Below are 22,684 nucleotides of genomic sequence, written 5' to 3'. Positions count from 1 at the left end.
TATTTGCTGATAATTTACAGGGTAGTCCAGGGCAACTAAGCTCTTTCATTAGGACTCTTCAGATTTGGGGTGTCTTTTCTTTGGGACTATTTGATTTATTCTAGGGAGGCATCCTCTCATATACTATCTTGGAGTGGGGCTTTAAGCCCAGCTCTAGCATTCTATAAGCAGGGAGGAGGAAGGAGGCTGAGGCTGCATCTACTATTCACTGTGAAACTTTGTTTATTCAGTCCTATTGTCAGCTCCATGTTCCCGCCTTCCTGCCTTCTACTTAGGCCTGGTACCCTAAATCCTAAGCCTTCAGATTCTGTCTTTTGAGCAAGCAGTAATGGTGGGGGTGAGATGTAAGAGGCATAACCACCAAACTGCCAAGGATAGTTGAGAGTGGCGCATATACATATATATATATATATATTTTTTCTTTCTTTCTTTTTGACAGTCTCGCTCTGTCACCCAGGCTGGAGAGCAGTAGCGTGATCTTGGCTCACTGCAACCTCTGCCTCCCAGGCTCAAGCAATTCTCATGCCTCAGCTTCCTAAGTAGCTGGGATTACAGGCGGACTCCACCACCTTTGACTAATTTTTGTATTTTTTGTAGAGACGGGATTTTGCCATGTTGGCCAGTCTTGTCTCAAACTCCTGGCTTCAAGTGATCCGCCGGCCTTTGCCTCCCAAAGTGCTGGCATCAGGTGTGGGCCATGGTGCCCAGCCTGATCTAATATTTTCACAAAGAATTTTAATTAATGCCTCTGCTTTTAATCATGTACATATTGCTCCTATATGAACTATTTTGATAGTTCAAAAGCAGAGTCTTTCAAGGCATCCTCTTTGTAGAACACTGTTCATACTTCTTTCCTATATTAAGTCTGTTACTAATCCTATATCTGTTTCCTATCTTTAAAAAATTATTGAGGTCTTTCAATTTCAGTAGTAATATTATTTTCTTGCCCTTGGAACTTGTACCTTTTATATTTTAATTCTCATATTGTTATTTGGGGAAATATTGTTATTTCAGGACAGAGAAGAAATAGATGTACATATTCAATCTACTGTTGTTTGAAATAAATTTATGATGCTTTTGTTTGCTAATTTTCCTTTGCAACATTCACTGGTTATGTGAAGAACGTACTCTACTACTTATTCCTTCTAAAGCGATTACACTTTAAATTTGTCCTTTCTAGTCACCGTAAGTGCAATGAGTGTATTGTAGAACATGGCCTATAGATGAACGTGAAACTAACCTTCTTTAGAAATTCTAGAAAAAAATCAACTTGCAAATATATCTAATCACTAAAAGCATATTCTGTGCAGATAGTCTTTATTTACTAGTTATCAATTTACTTACTTATTTACTAGTTATCAAAGGGTTATTTTCATACAAAATAAAGATATACCAATAAAAGCCTTTGGAGGGCTGATTTTCCACTTCATGATCTTTTTCTAAAAATGTCAGACATGACTAAGGAGTGAGGTCTTTTTCCTTCATTTCTATATAGATATAAAACCCCTTTCAATCTCCAGGTTTTGTTGATTTTGTTATCTGTCTTTTTTTTTTTTTTACTTTCTATTTTCTGCACTGGTCAAATCACCCTCACCACTCACTGGCTGTAATGAAAATAGCAAATACCTTCCCTGCAGCCTGTCTTCCCCTAGCTCAGCCTGTTCTTCACACTGCCACCATAATGATGTTTTAAAGACAAGTGTAATCATAATCCTAGAGCAGAGATTGTTAACCTGAAATCATCCATGGTTGATCAACTTTGTAAGTCTTTGAACCCTTTACATTATAGACAAAAAATAGTGTTTATGATTATTTTATTTAGGGGAGAAGCCTAGGTATTTCATTCTAACCTTGAAAGAGTCTGACACTTCTGACTTTTAAAAATCACTCCATAGAGAATCAAGTTGATGAATAATGATGAGAATAGCCAGTGATCTCAACACAAATGACTACCAAAATCTCTATTATTTTTCTGGAAACAAGATCACCAGAAATCTAAATGGCATCTATGATTGATTGGTATTCTCTTCTCCCCACATAAGAGTGGCAGAAGAATGACTGTTAGCCAAGTGTCTGTCAAAACGAACTACAAATACATTCATTAGAAAACAGGCTGTTAAAATGGATTAGGTATAAATATGTTTTGCATATCACAAAAGACACCTAAATTAAGGAAAGCTGTGAAAGAGCAGATAGCCATTTTTCAATTACATATGACCAATGTGGCATTTTTTGATATCTTAGTCAGTAATTCAAAGGTCTGGAAATGCCATACGTGCCTATGTAATTTGGGGTCACTGCTTTTGATACAGGCAGTGAGTCTAGAAATTTCTACCTTACTCAGAACAATCATGCTATGACTTTTTCCTACTAGTGCAATTACCAAGATTTCACATCATTTAACATTTTATGTTTATGCACATGAATATTTACGGGGAAATAGACTTGGGCAAAAAAAAAAAAAAGAACAGTCATTCAGCTTCCTTGACTTCATCAGGTTGTTTGTGGAGAGGCTATTTCACAAACACACAAGCTACAAATCAAAGGTATATGACACCTTTTTATATTATCAGGCAACATGGTGATGAAAAAAATGAAATGGAGTTTGTGAATTTTATTACTCAGGGTGACAATTTAATATGTGGGTGATGGTGTGCAGCTCCCAAATGAGATTTGTTGCATCCTCAGACCTGCATAAAATGTCTAAAGAGAGGGGCAAGCTTCCATGTCATATATAGACAGACTCATTGGATCTCCTGAGGAAGTTAGATTGGAAACTTGTAAGTCCACAGTCATTCACAGATGATAAAGTGTGTGAAGTGGAGAGCAGGGAGAGGCTGTGCTTGCGTGAAGAATTTTAATGACTTAATGTTTCTTCTTATTAATTTTAACATAGAGAGGGTAGTGGGATAAGGAAGTCATCAGTCTTGCATATGTCGTTTTCTTCTACAGATGGTACAATGGTTGATTTGGTACAAGCATCATACCAAATATGTATGCAGGAAGCCAAAAAATAGAATCAAATCAAACATGATTTTACAGTTGTTATTATTCCTAAGAATATCTGTGCTCCCATAGGCATATGTCTTAGATAGGAGAATGCTATTGGAATTTCTGGTCTCTGCATTGAGGGGCTGTTGGTCTTTTGGAAAGATGTGCTTATTGAATGGGACAAGCCAGATCCAAGAGGCATCGCTAGGGCTGCTCCCAGACCTACTTGTGATTCAAGGCTCTGCTTCTCCTCTGCACATGAGACAGGTGAGTTATGTTACTTCCTAGGTAAGAAGGAGGGGAAGAGGTAAGTTACCTGAAATCATCTGATGCATTATTATCCCCTTCAGTATGGACATAATGTCAGAAGAGGATCACTGAATCAGACAGGATAAAGCATTCTTTCAACCTCCCTGCTGGGGGCTTGTCTGTCCTGCTGTGCTGGACTAGACTGTGCAGGTGAAAACCAGATGAACTCAAACCACTTGTCTGATTAAATGGGCCAACTGTTTCAGTCATTGCCCAAATAAATGGTGTTCTGTGCCAACTTTCATGTGTATACTTTGGAGGAAATTGTTACTTCCTATTCTGATCTCATCTTTTTCATAGGAATCTTAGAAGTATTGGAAAGCTGTTTTGAAATCCATTTTAAAACCTAAGATTGAGACTCACAATTTTTTTTCCTTTATATTGGTATTCTCAGTTTAAATTGCTTTACATTTTTACTTTTTCATTTCACAAATAGAAAGTAATTTATTTTGTTCCTCTTTGAGGGTGCTAGAATAGGATCACTGATCAGAAACTGATAACCACCCACTTGAGCCAGAATTTCTATCTTCTTATGAAACAGCACTAAAACATTTGATGTAAAATTCCTCAGTATTTTTCAGATCAGACCCTCATTCATTTTAACAAAATTTACCTACCTGTGAAAGATCAGAACATGTGCTTTCAGGCTACTATTCCCTTATTAAATCAGTGAGCAAATGGCCTTAAAAGGGATTCAATTGAGATCAAAAAAACATTGTTTGAGTGCCTGTTGTATGTCAAGCCCCTTGAAAACACTGGGGAGAGAAAAACAAATATTATAGCATATAGGAAAGTAAGTAAAGATATTTAACAAACAACACTAACACAATGCGATAAGTGCTATGATAGGGAATTTGGCTGTGTGATTTCAGTGTCAGTGGATTTCTTATTCAGTTAATCTCATCTGCCAAAGAAAATATTTTTGTAGCGAGGAAATGTCACCTCTGTTCACCATTGGAAATTACTATTTATCAAGTTGTCATTTACTTGGATACTGTTATCAGGTATTGTCTAACAGATAATATAGAGGGAAAATAGAACTATCTTCAATAGAGCCCCCTTTGACTTGTAAACTGTGATACTCATAATGTTTAGTGCATGGTGTATATTTAGCCTCCTCTCCATCTGGTCTTTTGTGGAGGGACTGAACAATTGATTTCCATAAGATCCAGTATTAATGAGAGCCCTCATTGTGGTTATTTTTATTACTCTTTCTTGAGCCATTGTTTTCCGAATGAGAATATTTACTGGGTACAAATGTAATTGCTTCAGAGATTTCCAGAAAAGGTGCTAAATTCATCCTTATCCCAAAGCTGAATTTTAATTGATCTTTTTTCCTCACCAACTTTTTCAGTTTTGTTTTTCACCACTTACAAATAAGAATCAGTTGCATGTTCCAATCCTGGAGGTCTCTGAGTTTCCAAACTCTGAAGAAAGGGGCAAGAAAGGAGGAGTTAGGGATGCCCTGTATTCGTTCCTATGTGCCTTTCATCTGTCTTATACCTGCTGCATGAGGAGCTGACGCCAACACCCAAAGCCCTGGACAAAGACTTCCTCCACAGTCACTTTCCTCTGACCCGCGGGAACCTCCTTGGTTCCTCTCCCTCTTGCCTTCACAGCTAGACTTCCCCTTGTCATCTTGCCCTGTTGGGATCTGGCACCCACAGAGCTGCTCTGGAAACCCCATAGGGCCTATCTCTGGCACTTGTACTACTCCACTCGCTCTCAGTAATGTGGGCGTGAGGTGTCCCGTCCCCTCGCCTAGCCCTTTCATAACATGACTGGAAAGTCTTGTATGTGCTGTCCCCAAAACAGATCAGACAATGTTGACCCAACAGAAGGAGCATGGTCACCTCAGTCCCGGTGGGGTGGGGGGTTGGGTGGGGGGAAGTACATAGTGAAGGAGGCCTTGGATTTGGAGATAAAACTCATTTTGGGAACCTGGAAGCTCTCTGGAACTGGACACAAACTCTTGTCTCTGTAGTTTGCTTACCCAGGGGACTTGGCTAAGAGCTAGTGAATAACTTGTATAAGTATTATATGACCTTAATACGTAATATTGTTTAGCCTGAGTTTTTGATACAGTTTTCAACTGCATGCTGTTCTAACTCTGAGTTTCACAGAATTATTTCTCCAGAGTAAATTGACTTATTCTTCTGAGCAGAGCCCAGGTAGCCTAGTTATCTTAACTGTGAGGAACTGATAGAGCTCTCTATCTCCTTGGGGGATGTTTAAAAATACATAAAGCAAAATTATATCACCTTAAGAACGTTACGAGTTTCAAAGCATGCAGTCAGCCCTGCCAATTTTTCCTCTGCCTTTGAGAATTGGAATAATTATTATAAGTGCAGACAAAACTAGGTTTCTCTTGCAGGCAGATTTTTGTGATTGCACCCTGGACTTTCGTTCAGAATTCTTTTCAGTTTCTTAGGAAAGCTAAATGAAGTTGCTGCAGTAAGGCCAGAGGGGGGCACCAAATAATCGTGATTGATAGAGTGGTTTGGCTGAGCATTTGCGGGAGGCTCAGGCATCAGGCCTGTGAGCCTCTGTGTCTGTTTTGAGCATTTTGGGCATAAAACATATTGAAGTCTCTTTGTTTACTGAATCATCATCAAGCCAGGAGCTGACACCCGAGCTTCAGTGGCCCAAAACGTACTCAGCTAATGGGGAAGCAGCAGTTGGCAGGATCTGTGGTTGTAAACATTTTAGAAAAATTTCTTCACTCTTTTTAGCTCCTTCCTTATTTCACTTATCAGAGTTGAACTGTGGGAAGAACTGAGAAACAAACTCTGCCATGCTCTTGGAAGGTGAGAATACAGAGATGGGTCGTTCTTTCTGAGACAGAGGAATTATTGGCAGTTTTCTAGCATTAATTGTTCTTGATAAATTGCTGAAATATCTATTTGGTCTTCAGGAAACTGGGGAGCATTCAATACCATTTAAAGTGTTTCTGTATTGTTGGCGATTTCAGAAAAGTTGCCTTCCTCTGCTGTATTTCCTAAAGCCAGATTTCTAAATTCAGTACAACTTTCCACCACAAATGTTGCCATTTATCTTGTATGGAAAAGTAGTGTTTCATGTTTGTTGGTAGTTACTACTCCCTGTGATCTGTAGTTTGCTTAGATGTCCTTATTTATAGTGAATTAATTTAGAGCAGTGGGCAGGGGCCAGGGCCAAGGAGGTGGAATGTCCTGTATTCAATTGAGGAGGGTCTAGGTACGCTTACTTCATTCTTTGTTAATACATGATGGATTCTAAGTCTTCTTGCAAAATACGTGTGGATACAAAAGTGATTAATTATGATCATGTCACATTTGAGACTGATTTAAGTCCTGAACTATAATCTGTCACCTCAGTTTTCCTTTTAGACTTTTTGTATGGTTTAAGAATATTTCAAAATATTTAAGAATATTTCAAAAGTGTCCTTTGACCATCTCTTTTCGTAAAGTAAAATCTGTGATCATGGGGTTACATGACAAGTGAATTCATGCACACAGAACAATGCTGACTCAGGGAGACAGAGACTGTGAGGGTTCTTATAAATGCTGACCCCTTCCTATGCCGACATCTTCACTTAGTGTTTACGAACTTGAGCTCTGGAGCCAAATTACTTGGGTACTTGGGTAGGAATGTAGGCCCTACCACTTATTATCTATATGACTTTGGCAAGTTACTGAGCCTCTGTGTGCCTCAGTTTCTCATCCATAAAGTGGAGTAATGGTAGTATCATAGAGTTAGCCTGAGAATTAGATGAGTTACACATAAAGCAGTTAGAATAGAACCTGGTGTATACAACTTCATAAGTACATGCTAAATAAATGTTTTACGCCAGGCAGGGTGGCTCATGCCTGGAATTCTAGCACTTTGGGAGGCCGAGGTGGGTGGATTGTCTGAGCTCAGGAGTTCAAGACCAGCCTGGGCAAAATGGTGAAACCCAGTCTCTACTAAAATACAAAAAATTAGTTGGGTATGGTTGTGCGTGCCTGTAATCCCAGCTGGTTGGGAAACTGAGGCATGAGAATCGCTTGAACTCAGGAGGTGGAGGTTGCAGTGAGCCAAGATCGCACCACTGCATTCCAGCCTGGGTGACAGAACTAGAGTCTGTCTCAAAAAAAAAATAAAAAAAGTTTTAAAGGTGATATAAAACCTATTATGTCAGTCCTGTGGAATTTTTCCAGAGAAATTTACCATCAGGTGGTTTTTATATGGGCATATATTGACTTAGTTGTTTCCTGTGCCTAGCTTCCTGACTGGTATCTTAGGACCCTGCTGTTCTTTTATGCCTATAGAAACCTTTGGCCGGGCGCAGTGAATTGCATCTGTAATTCCAGCACTTTGGGGGGCCGAGAGGGGTGGATCACGAGGTCAGGAGATCAAGACCATCCTGCTGGCTAACACGGTGAAACCCTGTCTCTACTAAAAATACAAAAAAAGGAAAAGCCAAGCGTGGTCGCGGGCGCCTGTGGTCCCATCTACTCGGGGAGGCTGAGGCAGGAGAATTGTGTGAACCCAGGAGGTGGAGCTTGAAGTGAGCCGAGATTGCGCCACTGCACTCTAGTCTGGGCAACAGAGCGAGACTCTATCTCAAAAAAAAAAAAAAAAGAAAAGAAACCTTTAAGAGAGAAGAAATAGAACAACCAAAATCTTGTACAAAGATCATATTACAACCGACTCTTCAACATAATTTATTTAACAAACATTCATATAGCACTTGCAATGTACCACACATGGTTTTAAACACTGTACAAATATTAACTCATTTAATCCTCATTATAACAGAATACTTGTTGAATTTCAATTAAGTGATGTGGGAAAATCCTCTAGCCTGCTGTCTGGCATGATAATCCTTTAATAAATATTTGTTGAAGGAATGAATACCTGTGAGTGACTCAATCAATCAGTCTGCCTTGTTTGGCTAACAAAAAAGCAAACAATACAAGAGGATGTTATATTAAGTGGCCTAATGTGTTCTCTGAAACTGGAAACAATTGAGACTCTTTATCCACAGCTGTATTCAGTTTGTACTGAAGGGACTAAAGTGGCCTAAATGTTCCTGTTCCTTTCTGAATATTAAGTCACTTGTTACTTTGATATTAAGCTTAGATGTTTAGATGTCATAGAATTGGTAAAGTCTTGGTGACTTGTAGGTGTTACACTCAACTTATATTGAATATCTTAGTGTACCATTCTAAATTTCCATTTTTATCTTTATTTTGGATTTTGAGCAGACAGTATTATGATTCTGTTTAAGACATGAAGACATGCCAGTTTTCCTTCACTCTTTCAATTGTTTTCTTTTGTTTTAATCTTGGAAAACATATTTGCATCATATTTCTTAATTTGTCACAGCCTGAGAAGTGACATTATTGAATGACAGTCGGAGCTTGAATATTGTGCTTTGAAATGCCATTGAGGATACCATTATTCATGTGACAGCCCTGAGAAGATTAGCAAGTAACTACTTAACATTTTATAATGCTTTATCATCATAAAAATCTACATATTAAACTTGAGGGATAAATTACTTAAAAATATATCATTTCTATTCAAACACCATTTGGAAAAACTTGAGAGATAAATGCCAGTTTTTAATGAAGCTACAATAAATGTTTTTATTCACCACGTTATTGCTCCAATCAATTGTAGATTATTTTTATAATTATTACATTAGCTGCATTTAGCCCTAAACCCTACTTGTTGAAACACAGTTAACATGATAGAAGAGAACCAATGTAATAATAATCTAAGACTTCAATAGTCTCTGTGCCTGTCTCTCTTTTCTCTTCCTTTCTAGGTACCAATGAAATGATCTCTTCCTAATCTATGACAAGTATCTGGGAAGGTGGAATTTGATTTAATTTTTTTTTTTTCTTTTTGACATAGAGTCTTGCACTCTCACCCAGGCTGGAGTGCAGTGGCGCAATCTCAGCCCACGGCAACCTCTGCCTCCTGGGTTCAAGCGATTCTCCTGCCTCAGCCTCCCGAGTAGCTGGGACTACAGGTGCACGCCACCATGCTCAGCTAATTTTTTTTAATTTTTAGTAGAGATGGGGTTTCACTCTGTTAGCCAGGATGGTCTCGATCTCCTGAACTTGTGATCCGCCTGCCTCAGCTTCCCAAAGTGCTGGGATTACAGGCATGAGCTACCGGGCCCAGCGGAATTTAATTTTTAAAAATGAAAGTGTTGAAATGTGGTACTGAAGGGCACGTGGAAAAGAGTAGGCGACCTTCCACGAGGAGCTCAGGTCCCTTTGGTGGCTATGAAGAAGTGGAGAGGAAAAATCAAATCTGTAACCTCTTATCTCTGAAACTAAATATTGTTGATACTGTCAGAGTAGACATGGGATTGTAGGCAATTCCTGGTTTCAGGGAAGTCAACAAATCTTCTGAAGTTACAATGTGGTTAAAAATGACAGTTGAGGAGTGGGATTGCTCTGTGCCTCACCCAGTGGTCAGAGGTGTAAGGTGGATTGAAGTTTATAAATTGACAGTCAATAAAATCTGTCCCAACCCAGGGAAGTAACTGGCAGACTTGAAGCCTGAGAAGAAGCTATTTGAGGTCTACTCAAACTTGAGTAGCTTCTATTGCAACTTTGACACCCTTGTTTCATATAGCTCTGGGATAGAGGCAGAGGGGTGGTCTCTTGATTGCATGTTGGAGATTTCCTATGGGATGAGGGGCAGAGTGATGAAAAGATGACATTATTGGTAAGTGCAGATTTCAGTGGTGAGCTGATACTTCAAGTTTTGGTAGTACTGACAGTGGACAGCCCCTCAGTAGGATGAACAGGTTTCTGATAGGAACTGTGACACCTTCTAGCTTTAAGTAAAACATCTGAATTCTGTCTCCAGAGGTAAGAGGCACAGACTGTTGTTCTTAGATACTAGGATTCCAGGATATTACAGGATGGTAGTATGGGGCAGGCTGTCTGGAAGAAAAGATACTGGACTTGTTTAGTTTGCTTATAAGCTTGTCCGTGTCAGTATTTAATAAACATTCAGGTGGCTCAATGAATTTTATGGGAAAAATATTGCATGACAGTAGGAGCTTGAATATTGTGCTTTGAAATACCATTGAGGATATCATTCACATGACAGTCTGTAGAGTAGGAGCATCGAGTTCAGATTACCCATCCATATATCCACTCCCATACATATATATTCAAACATGCTGTAAGTTCTCATCTACTCCCTTCTGCCCTTTTTCCTACTGGAATGAAGGAATCTCTTGACGAATCTGCCCCATCCTGGTCCTCACCCCTACACCCCTATCAAGTCAGATTGGTCCCCTCAGCCTTCCTGAACTTGCCTTGTTCATTATCATCCTAAAATACTTCTCATGATATTTCTCTTACCTGGTTGTTTTCAGCTTTCCCTTTTTGCCTCTGTGAATGTTATCCATTCTTTAAAGTTGAATGACCCTTCTTTGGCTGCTTTTCCAAGCTTGTGCCCTTTCTACAACTTCATCTGTCTCAATAGATTGAAAACTTCTTCAGAGTAAGGGCCACATTTTTGTTTTCTTCTTTGCTATATTCTGTGTACTGTACCATACTCTGGTGATGTGTGACTACAAGCCAGGTAATGGAAAATCCCAATTTTTGCAAAAAGGAAAATTTTGCTTAATCTGCTTTGTATTCTCTAAATAAACTTAGCCTCTGCCTTCACAAATTACAGATTGCTTCTGATAAGTTCATTTTTAAAAATGGAATTAAAAGTCCCCTGTTGTTTTGTTTTACATTTATCCCCTTGAAATTATCCTTGACTATAATCATGGTCAAAGACTTGAAATAGTTGGAAGCTTCCTCAGGTGGACAAAGGTGCTGAGATTAGACGTTCTAAAACATAACTTCAGTCATTAAGGCCATAAACTGAATTAAGTTTCCTAGTAAATTACTGAAGAATGCTTATTTAAGTCTTCTGATCACTGTACCTTGTATGTATCAAGACATCACTTTGTATCCCATGAATATGTACAATTGTTATTTGTCAATTAAAACAAATAAAAAATTTAAAAACACACATAAAAATAAGTTATCTGAAAGCTTTTAATCGAAAACTGATCCAATTAGATAGATGTATCATTGCAAGCTACAATGCTCAAATTTATGATATTAATAGTGAAATAATTTACTGTTACAATATATTTAAGCTCCCTGGAACCTTAATGTCAAGCATATTGTTAGGCACACATGGTAGGTTCTCAATACATATTTGGTGGAAAATTGATATATTTTAATGTATGTATATTTGAGTGAGCTATTTCTATTTTTGGTGTTCTGTCCTGATTTATAATGAAATCTCTCAATCCGGTTTATTTTAGCACATTACCAAACATAATGTAATGAAATAGAAAATTCTGTTCATACTAATTTATGACCAAATCTAAAACCTCTTTGAAATTAGTAGAGGTGCCTTTGTCTTCACAGAGCTTGGAAGACAGTGAACCATTTTTCACAGAGATTGTATTTAGTTATTTTCTTATTATAACTGTAACTACATCAGCATTATCATCTTTATCCTGTATTCACAAACATTTAAATTAAATTAGTATTCTTTCGGTTACATATGACATAACTTAAATTCTGGATAAATGGTTATTTTTATAGTTGCATTATGGACTTTGGCATTATTCCAAGAATACATAATTTAAATTCTGACAATCTTTTAAAACATTTTCTTCTAAGCAATGCCTGCAAATTAGTCTTTTCCTTCCTTTTTTAGACTGGGGCTGTGGCTGAGATGTCACATGGGAGATAGGAGCATAAATTTCTGTTGTATCTGGATGGCAATGAGCAGGAGGATCTATGAGTGAGAAGAATCACAGTTACGGATGGATTCTAGAGCCTGCTTGCTGATACAGGCTTGCAACTGTGGACTTTATAAGCTTAGTTTTTAATCTGCTATCAGCTAGCATAACACCATAAATGCATAAAAACCTAAATATTTAGTCTTAAGAGAAATGCTGCCTTGACCTGACCCTTTATCCAAATAAATTGACAAATATCTCATTCTCTAGGATGCCAGACAAAAATACCAGTTGCAATGTTTTGTTGCATACAGCTTATTCTAATTTAAATTAGTGGCATATAAAGTCATCATCTTGCTTGAACAAACATCTTATTAAATTGAGTATGTCTTTTATCCCATGAAATAAAATTAATTTTGAGATAGTTATTTTTCAGTTGCAAATTTATTGAGTTAATAGAAAGCAAGTTATATAGTCTTCCAAATAATATGTTACATCCACTTGCATTTTGTTTTTCTTCGGCATTGTGTGGTTTTTAGAAAATATTGCAAGTTAAATATACTAAAGTGGAAACTGAAAGAAAATAATTAGAGATAGAGCAATAAATTTGCAGATAAAGATTATTTTTAAAATAAGTGTTCACTGTAGTTTTATTTATATATAAAAAAACAAACTACCCAAATCTTCAAATAATAAAGACACTGTTAAAAAACTGTTACCTTTCCATTTATGGATTATTAGGTAGACTTTAAAAATACTTTAAAAGATGTTTTAAAAGGTTATGCCAGTTTCCCTAATGTAAAAACAAAGTAAAACACCAAAACAAATCCCCAGAAAACCAACCTGTATATTCATTATACCAACCAATTTCATATACACTAGAATTTTTGTTTGTAAATAGACGAATGTGCATAGTACAGACACTTCATACCTCATACAGATTGAGTTCTTACTATGTATTCAGTTCTTACTATACTCTAGACTCTTGGCTAAGCACTTTTAATACTCACAGGAGCACAATGAGATTGTTCTGGGCAAGCTGGAAAATCACACTGTCAGAAACTGATTGGCTGGGTGAATACTTTCAGATCATTTTGAAGTTGAAAATCACAGGCAAACGCTTTAAAGCCATGCCAGTTGTGTATTGGAAGGAATTAAACATGCAAATGTAGTGAGTGCAATAGATTTTAAGAGTGTGTTTCTTCGGAGGTGATGCAGTAATTGCTGTTGTTGGGACTGTCTCTTGAAGTGGAAACTAGACGAGTAGGTTTAGACATTAACATTCCTAACAGTGATTTGCTCCCTCTGTAGCCTTGGATAGAGCACCTGTCCCTTAATACGTTAGAGCTGCCATAAAATAAACTGCTTTGTCCCAGCTAAAAGGAACAGTCTCTTTGATGGAACTTGAGCTCCAGTCATGGTGATTTTCCACTAGGTACTTCAAAGAGGACATCCTCTTCTGAAGAACAGAAGAACTTGAAATGTTTGGAGCCTAAGGTTTCTAGGATCTTCTTTTGCCAGTCTTCCCCATTTATTGCCCTCCTCCCATCAACCACACTGACATTTGAGGGGGTAAAGAGTGTTGCATAAGGGTTTGAACTAGGGAGTCCATTTTCTGCTAAGAATTATTATATTACATAATGTTGCCAAGACATACAGATGAACAACAACTGGGTTTTAATACATAGAAGAATCAGGCTTGTTTTGCTTCTTTAAGAATCATACATAAAAATTGGTGGCAATTTATTTTTGCATGTGAGGAAAATAAAACACAGAGAAGACTGTAATTTCACTAAAGTCACACATCTACTGCATGAGAGACAGAGTCAGAATTTCATCGCAGCTCTGTCTGGCTTCAGAGACCTTGGTTATTCCAGTGGTGGGACCATAGATTATATTTCTTCCTTTAAAAAATATTTCCTCTGTATTTTTCTAAATCTTAGATGATGATATTGCTTTTATAATTAAGCAATACATGTTATAAAAATAGAAATAAATTATTTTTATGTAAGCTGAAGAAATGAGAAAAGAGATTTTTCCTGTTAAGGAAAAACAAGTTCCTATTCTCCTTTTCCATTCTTCTTTTCCATTGTAGACTGTTTGCTGTGTTTGCACCTGCCATCTTATGCAGAAATGACCTGAAGACAGACTGAAACAACATGTTCTACAGCCTGAAAATATCTACCTTGACTTACAGTTTCATTAATGCTGGTGTGATCAGACTGGGCAAAAATTAGCATATGTTACTAACTAATCTAATTCAAGTGCCAATTCTTAATAAAAACTTAAAACAATAAAAGCAATTCAGAAAATATTTACTATTTGATTTCTTCAAGCTCCAAACAGGATTGTGCTTAGCTCTAGAAACTTGAATATATGCAAATCTACATGGATAGAATTATTAGTCTTCTTTGGGCCAGGTGTGTTAGCCCTTGGGAAAGGAAACTAAAGTTTTGGAATATATTTTTATTCATGAACCTGCTCTCTTTAAGACTTCTGAGGAAACGAGTTGCTGGGCAGATGAGTAGAATATGTTACTACTGTTCTGACATTTCTACCCATCAAAACTAGCTGATATAGTATACTTTAATGACCCTTCTGTAGTCAAAACTGACATTGACATTGACATTAACAGAAAAGATTTGGGACAAAGAACAGTGTTCATGCCGCAAATCAGCCTTAAGCTTCACCACAAGCTGCACATTTTATGCTACTGTATTCTGCTTAAGCACATATTTGTATTTATGTAAATGGACTGATCCTTTAATACTTAAGGACTTTATTCTGGGTGAGTCAGAATCATACCGTTTTGGCAGGAAAACTCTTTGACAGGAAAAACTATGATTTAAGAGCTAAAAGTAACCAAACTTGATGATTTAAGAGCTAAAAGTAACCAAATCAGGAACTACTGAAATTCTTCAGTATCTATTAGAATATCTTCCATTTGAGCCATGTTTGTAAATGATGTTCAAAGGCATTTCAAAAGCATGTAAATTAAAAAAAAAACAATTCATTTGATTCTGCTATGGTTTAAATATATATGTCTCTTGAAAAGTCATATGTTGGAACTTAAACCCCAAGGTGATGGTGTTAAGAAGTGAGGGCTTTGGGAGTTATTATAATTAGGCCAGGAGGGCTCTGTCCTCATGAATGGGATTAATGCCATTATAAAGGAGACTTCAGAAAGCTGCCTGGCCTTTTTCTATCTCTTCTGCCTCGTAAGTACACAGCATTCATCCCTTTTGCCCTCCCGCCTTTTGCCATGTGAAGATGCAGTAACACGCAGGAACCGTCTTGGAACAAGAGCGCAGCTCTCACCAGACACCGAATCTACCTGCACCTTGATCTTGGACTCCCCAGCATCCAACTATGAGAAATAAGTTTTTATTACCCAATCTCAGTATTTTATTATAGCAGTGCAAACAGAGACAGATTTTGACAGTCATATGAAACTTCAACTACTTTGTAAAAAGAAAATATAAATGTTGAATGACTGAAGATCATGAAAGACTGGACAGTGAGAAAACATGGGGGTAGTCGTTGTAGAAATTGAGTGGTATTCAGAGACATAACTAATTTAAGCTATCTCTAGGACAGGGTTAAATAACAGGAAAATCAAATGGGCCTCTGACTATTAGTGTGTTTTGTTTGGGTACTAAGGGGTAGAGTTGTATTAGTCCCTTTTCATGCAGCTAATAAAGACATACCCAAGACTGAGTAATTAATTAAGAAAACAGAGGTTTCATGGACTCACAGTTCCACATGGCTGGGGAGGCTTCACAATCATGGTGGAAGGTGAAAGGCATGTCTTACACGGTGGCAGGCAAGACGGAATGAGAGGCAAGTGAGAGCAGAAACCCCTCTTATAAAACCATCAGTTCTTGTGAGGGAAAGCAGAAACCTCTTAAAAAACCATCAGTTCTTGGGAGGCTTATTCATTACCACAAGAACAGTATGATTTGCCTCCATGATTTAATTATCTCCCACCAGGTCTTTCCCACAACACATGGGAATTATGGGAGCTACAGTTGAAGATGCGACTTGGATGGGGACACAGCCAAACCATATCAAGAGTGTTCAGCTTTAAAGAGTGCCTGAGAGTGTGGTCCAGGAGTTTGGATATCCATAGCTATTGTGACCCTTGGCATAAACTGATAACTTTCTTTCTTTTTTTTTTTTTTTTTTGAGACAGAGTCTAGCTCTGTCACCCAGGCTGGAGTGCAGTGACGCGATCTCGGCTCACTGCAAGCTCCGCCTCCCGGGTTCACGCCATTCTCCTGCTTCAGCCTCCGGAGTAGCTGGGACTACAGGCGCCCGCCACCTCGCCCGGCTAGTTTTTTGTATTTTTTTTAGTAGAGACGGGGTTTCACCGTGTTAGCCAGGATGGTCTCGATCTCCTGACCTCGTGATCCGCCCATCTCGGCCTCCCAAAGTGGATAACTTTAAAAATTAAAATAATTCATCTTAAACTGTTAGTTCCTCTGAAATACCAGCAAAATACTCAGGTGTGAGAATTTCTGACCACTGTCTATTAGTTTTAGGTCAATAACTAGAAGATAATCAGGCTAAGAGCTCTCTCAGTTATTTTACATTTGGGGTGATAAATGTCAATATTTACATGTACGATTTAGGTCCTTTTGTGTGGATCTTTGCATTGTGGCAAATTGAGGAAACCCTAGATATTTGGGATGATTGATTTGGATTGCTAGAAGGAGCCTTCCCTGTTTTTCACCACAAAAATATTGGTTATTTCCATGACCTCAGTATCCCAGGAAAAAGTGAATGAAATAGCTAAAGGGAAAACACCTAGGTAATTACTTCTGTTGATTATTTAATGTTGGTAAATAGACTATTTCATAGAGATTTTAACTGATCAAAGAGAGGAAATATTTTTTGTTCTGTATAAATCATGGAGGCAAATCATACTGTTCTTGTGGTAATGAATAAGCCTCCCAAGAACTGATGGTTTTTTAAGAGAGGTTTCTGCTTTTGATCAAAGAGAGGAAATATTTTTTGTTCTGTATAAATCATGGAGGCAAATCATACTGTTCTTGTGGTAATGAATAAGCCTCCCAAGAACTGATGGTTTTTTAAGAGGTTTCTGCTTTCCCTCACAAGAACTGATGGTTTTATAAGAGGGGTTTCTGCTCTCACTTGGCTCTCATTCCGTCTTGCCTGCCACCGTGTAAGACATGCCTTTCACCTTCCACCATGATTGTGAAGCCTCCCCAGCCATGTGGAACTGTGAGTCCATGAAACCTCTGTTTTCTTAATTAATTACTCAGTCTTGGGTAATCCTTGGTGGTCCTACACAATGGTGATCCCAGTCAGCCTGTTTCAGATTATGTCAATGCAACTATAACCGTGCCTAAATTTGAAAGCAAGTGCAACAATTCAAAGCCTAAAAAGAGTTACATTGCCACACAAGGCTGCCTGCAAAACACGGTGAACAACTTTTGGCGGATGGTGTTCCAAGAAGACTCCCAGGTGATTGTCATGACAAGGAAAGAAATGGAGAGAAGAGAGAGTAAATGTGTCAAATATTGGCCTGATGAGTATGCTCTAAAAGCATATGGCATCATGTGTGGTAGGAACGTCAAAGAAAGTGCCACTCATGACTATAAGCTAAGAGAACTTAAACTTTCAAAGGTTGGACAAGGGAATATGGAGAGAATGGTCTGGCAATACCACTTTCGGACCTGGCTGGGCCACGGAGTGCCCAGCGACCCCGGGGGCATGCTGGATTTCCTGGAGGAGGTGCACCATAAGCAGGGGAGCATCATGGATGCAGGGCCAGTTGTGGTACACTGCAGTGCTGGCATTGGCCGGACAGGGTCCTTCATTGTGATTGATATTCTTATTGACATAATCAGAGAGAAAGGTGTTGACTGCAACATTGATGTTCCCAAAACTATCCACGTGGTGTAGTCTCAGAGGTCAGGGATGGTCCAGACAGAAGCACAGTACTGATTTATCTATATGGCGGTCCAGTATTATATTGAAACACTACAGCGCAGGATTGAGGAAGAGCAGAAAAGCAAGAGGAAAGGGCACGAATATACAAACATTAAGTATTCTGTAGTGGACCAGACGAGTGGAGATCATAGCACCCTCCTGCCTTATACTCCAATGCCACCCTGTGCAGAAATGAGAGAAGACAGTGCTAGAGTCTATGAAAATGTGGGCCTGGTGCAACAGCAGAAACGTTTAAGATGAGAAAACCTGCCAAAACTTCAGCATAGAAATAGATGTGGACTTTCACCCTCTCCCTAAGTACCTGCTTCCCAATTACTCATTTCTTCAGATAAGAAGAAATCATCTCTACAATGTAGATGTTATATTTTACAGAATTTTGTTTTAAATTGAGGAAGCAGTTAAATTGTGTGCCATATTGTGCAGATTATGGGGATTCAAATTCTAGTTATAGGCATTTTTTTTTCTTTTTATAACCTTAACCAGTTTAATTTTTTTTTTCATTGTAGGGGAAGATAAGAAGAAATGATTTGGGAAAATTAAGTAACAACATCCTAGAAAAGTGAAAACAATCTCATTTACCATGATGTATCCAGTAGTGGATAGTTCATTTTGATGGCTTCTATTTTTGGCTAAATGAGAATTAAGCCAGTGCCTGAGACTGCCAGAAGCTGACTGGTCTACCTTTGCATTGGCATTAAAGAGTCATAGAAAAAGAATCATGGCTATTTATGAATTAAATAAGAGGTGTGGCTTCTTTTTTTTTTTTTCCAGCCGATGACCAATTATAGTTCGACTATTGACTGAGAAGGTTGTGATGGGGAAACGTTTGCCATATTTTCTTTGCATTTGAGTAATTGTCTTGTACTTAGAAAAAAAGGCATTTATGAATGACTAGTGTTTTTGGTTGTCAAATGTTGCTCACAGACTTACCCCAAAAGTTTAGGGCCTGAAAACAACCCCACCCCCAACTGTTCTTCAATCTGAGCTGGGCTCAGCTGGGCTGTTCCTCTGCCAGCCTGCAGGTGGCCACTCAATATGGTCAGCAGGTCGGCGGAGAGACCGGGATGGCTGGGGTTCTCTCTCTGCCTGCAGTCCTGAGTCTCTCTTTCTCTGTGTAGTCTCTTTCAGTGGCCTGGCTGGCAGGGTAACTAGACATCTCACTTGCAGTTCACAACTCCCAAGAGCTCAAAAGCAGAAGTGGCCAGTCCTTCTGAAGACTTAAATCCAGATTTGTCTCAGTGTCCCTTCTACTGCCCTCTATTGGATGATGACGATGATGAATGTTTCTAATTAGAAGAGCGCTGGAGTATGCCCTCCACTTATTAAACAAGTCACAAGCCCAGCCCAGATTCAACAAAAGGGTGTGAAGTGGAGGTGCAGTTAATTGGAGGCCACTAGTCTAACAGATGGTCACAACCAGTGCCATGGAAAACCAAAGATATTAGCAAAAGTAGAAGTTGCTAGTGACCTTTGGAAGCCAAAGTCACTTACAGTAGCTGGGACAAAGTGAAAGTCAAACTGAGAAGATAAGGAGAGGGCCTTCAAGGAGCTTCCTGAATGATTTCTGCCAGCCCTGAGCCTATTTTTGGAACCAGCACTTGGAGAAACTGATCCTGTGAGAATGGATGTGTTTACAGACACAGGGCTTTCGAGAGCAGCACCACCACACTGAGCCACCCCCAGACTTGAGAATGTGACGCTTTCTTAATGCCACTGGTTTTTAGTCAGGCCACGGTGAGAAGGAACAGCCCTCACACACCTCCAGCCAGGTTGAACGAGCTCATTTTTTAGCCAACGGTAAGATTTTCTAATGTTCTATCTTAAGTGCCTTCTCCAAAGACATCCCTCTTTGCCTCATATGTTGAATCATCATTCAGTGCAGATATTTCAGTGAAGATATAATTGGTTGACTTTTGTAATGGTAATAAAATGCTATGGCATCTTTACCATGAAAAAAAAAAAGAGAGCAGTGATTATTACAATAGATACTTATGGACAATATCATTGGTGTCGAATGCAGACAAGGTTTGCAGATGGAAAAAAAGTAGATGACTAACCAAACCTGAGGCCAAACAGAGTAGTACTAGGTCAGTTCCTTGGCTTCCCTAGTTCCCCAGGAGGGAAGAGCTGGGTGCTAATCAACTAATACCAATAAACTGCTCTTCCTTTGCCCCTAATTTTTTATTGTTCTATAGGTGAGCAGTATTTGGTGAGTGTGTTTGAGGGTGAGTAAAGGTCAAGTTTCCGTATCTGCAACAAAGCATTTGTGGTTCAAAATCTCCTCTTGCATTCTAATAAGGGTGGACCCTGAAAGCATACTTTTATTTGCTGAGGTGGATGGTGAGTGAGGATACAAACTGGGGAAGTTAAGGATCTACTACATTGCTTAATTTAATGAAAGTAGATTGAGAGGTTGGGGAAGGTAGTACTGGTAGCAGTGAGTTGGCTACAGATGTGGAGAAGAATTTTAAGCAACTGAAGTGGGAGAGGAAATTGGGGGCAAAGGAAGAGCAGTTTAAAGCAGAGCATTTCTGATTATCTTCCTGAGTAGTTAGAACTCTCTTTTTCATTTCCACATAGACACTTCAGCCAAAGTGACTCCTATTTTTGGAGTGAGGTGTGTGTGTGTGTGTTTAGATATGACATATTGAAGCTGCATCCTTGTCTGGGGTAAATACCTGAGGTTCGTTGTCTCCTGCCAGGGAAATCGAGGACGCAGATACACAGGAAATGAGTTTAAGAGTGGAGGTTTGGCCAGGTGTGGTGGCTCACACCTGTAATCCCAGCACTTTGGGAGGCTGAGCAGGCAGAATACTTGAGGTCAGGAGTTTAAGACCAGCCTGGCCAACATGGTGAAACCCCATCTGTACTAAAAATACAAAAATTAGCTAGGAGTGGTGGCAGTTGCCTATAATCCCAGCTACTCGGGAGGCTAAGGCAGGAGAATCACTTGAACTCTAGAGGTGAAGGTTGCAGTGAGCCGAGATCGCGCCATTGCACTCCAGCCTGTGGGACAAGAGCAAGACTTCGACTCAAAAAAAAAAAAAAAAAGAGTTGAGGTTTAATAGGTGAAAAAAAGGAAAGAGAATAACTCTCTCTCCTGCAGAGAGAGAGAGGGGTATTCCCGAGTGGGTCTTCTGGTTTTGTGGTCAAATGCATGAGGTTTTATAGAGGAGCTTGAGGAGGTAGTGTCTGATTTACATAGGGCCCAAAGATTGGTTGGACCAGGTATGGTATTTACATAGTGTGCGAAGAAGCTGGTCACCCCACCGTAATCTTTTATTATGCAGATGGATTCTCTACCTGGCCAGCACCATGTTGTCTGTTCCTTACTGTACATGTGGTTGACGAAAGGGAAGATGGAGCTGCTATACTGAACATGCCTAGCCCCCAGGTAGCCTTTTCCTATTGGCACAGCTGTCGGCATTTACCTGTGCAAGCTTTTCACTTGCTTATCTGTGCTTGCAGCTTGATTTTTCAGGTTGCTTTTTGTTAGAAAAGAAATTATTTGGGGGCTGTTTTTTATTAAAAGGAAACCTTACCAAGGACTCTCTTACCCTCACTAACTTCCTAAATAATTTCTTTCTAGCTCCTATATCAATATCAGGTCTGACTTCAAGGTACATTTGGGAGGAGACGAGGGAAGCCCAGTGTGGCCAGTCTCATTTGAATTACAAGTGAATAAATTGAAGTTTAAGCTGTATGCAATTATTATTCTATAATCTATCATGTATATTTAATCACATGATAGATTATAGAACCATAATTTATCTTTGTTTATTTTTATAGAATACTTATTTAATCCCCACCTCTCTCAGAGTTTATTACACAAAATTAACTGAGTTGGAATATGTGCTGACGATTGCAGTCAAGATTCTGTGGCTAGAGGGTAGAGGGAGTAATAGAGGTTTTTATAGAATGATTCCAGACAAACTTTCATTTCTGTTGACACGAGCTTGACATAATATATGCCTACAAGTTATCATTATTTGTAGATTAATAGGACAGTTTATAAGCTTCGTATCCATTTTAGTCAAGATATAATTCTTTATAAAACTAATGAAGGATTGTTAGCACATAAATAACATTCCAAGAGTGTGTTTTGTCCATTTCAGTAAGTCAAATACTTATTCAATTGGTGATAAAAGCAAGAGCTAAATTCATGAGCACTTTATGTCCTTCCTCAGTTGAAGGTGTAACGGGAAGTAAATTAAGGTTCTATATAATTGATTGGATTTTTAAAAGCTTTGTGCACTTTTCCTAAAAATGCCTTGAGGCATTAACAATAAAATTAACTTAAGCTTCTGCATCTACTTATAGCCATAATGATACATTCAAATGGAAATCAAGAGCATGCAAATCAAGCAATATGCTGTTACCCTTAGAATATTGAAGGGTGCATTAAAGATATATAGTTACTTTAATAAGCAAGGATGAAAACCTTTCACTTATCCTCTTTTGATACATTCTGTACTTCTCTTGATCAAGCAGCAAGACAAAGAAAACCACCAAGAAACCAAAACTCCCCCAAAACTAATAGAAGCTAAGGTTCAGGGACTCTACTTGGAATGTGAATTTCCAAGTCTGTTCTTCTCTGTCTGTGCCCTGCCATAGCCCCTCCTCCCTCACACTGTGCTGAGGATGGCTCTGCTTCTTGCACAC

At 38.7% G+C, this 22,684-nt stretch overlaps 1 long non-coding RNA gene and 1 pseudogene across 3 annotated transcripts in view; both read left to right on the top strand.

The window, feature by feature from the left end:
- Window positions 1-14,360, top strand: part of LOC105505046 — a 126,348-nt gene extending 111,988 nt beyond the window's left edge. Inside the window, exons 3-4 of one of the 3 annotated variants that reach the window (XR_001000688.1) lie at window positions 12,022-12,108; window positions 14,142-14,360. This is a non-coding gene — a long non-coding RNA (uncharacterized LOC105505046). Of the gene's footprint in view, window positions 1-12,021; window positions 12,679-14,141 lie in introns of those variants that run through there. The other 2 variants (XR_001000689.1, XR_001000687.1) reach the window with 2 other exon arrangements.
- Window positions 14,361-17,341: 2,981 nt separating this feature from the next.
- On the top strand, window positions 17,342-18,262 carry LOC105505100 (annotated as a pseudogene).
- Window positions 18,263-22,684: the final 4,422 nt, after the last annotated feature.

The sequence above is a fragment of the Colobus angolensis genome, unplaced genomic scaffold, assembly GCF_000951035.1.
Source record: "Colobus angolensis palliatus isolate OR3802 unplaced genomic scaffold, Cang.pa_1.0 Scaffold98, whole genome shotgun sequence".
In the NCBI taxonomy this organism is placed as follows: domain Eukaryota; kingdom Metazoa; phylum Chordata; class Mammalia; order Primates; family Cercopithecidae; genus Colobus; species Colobus angolensis.
This window is presented reverse-complemented; position numbering and strand designations above follow the sequence as displayed.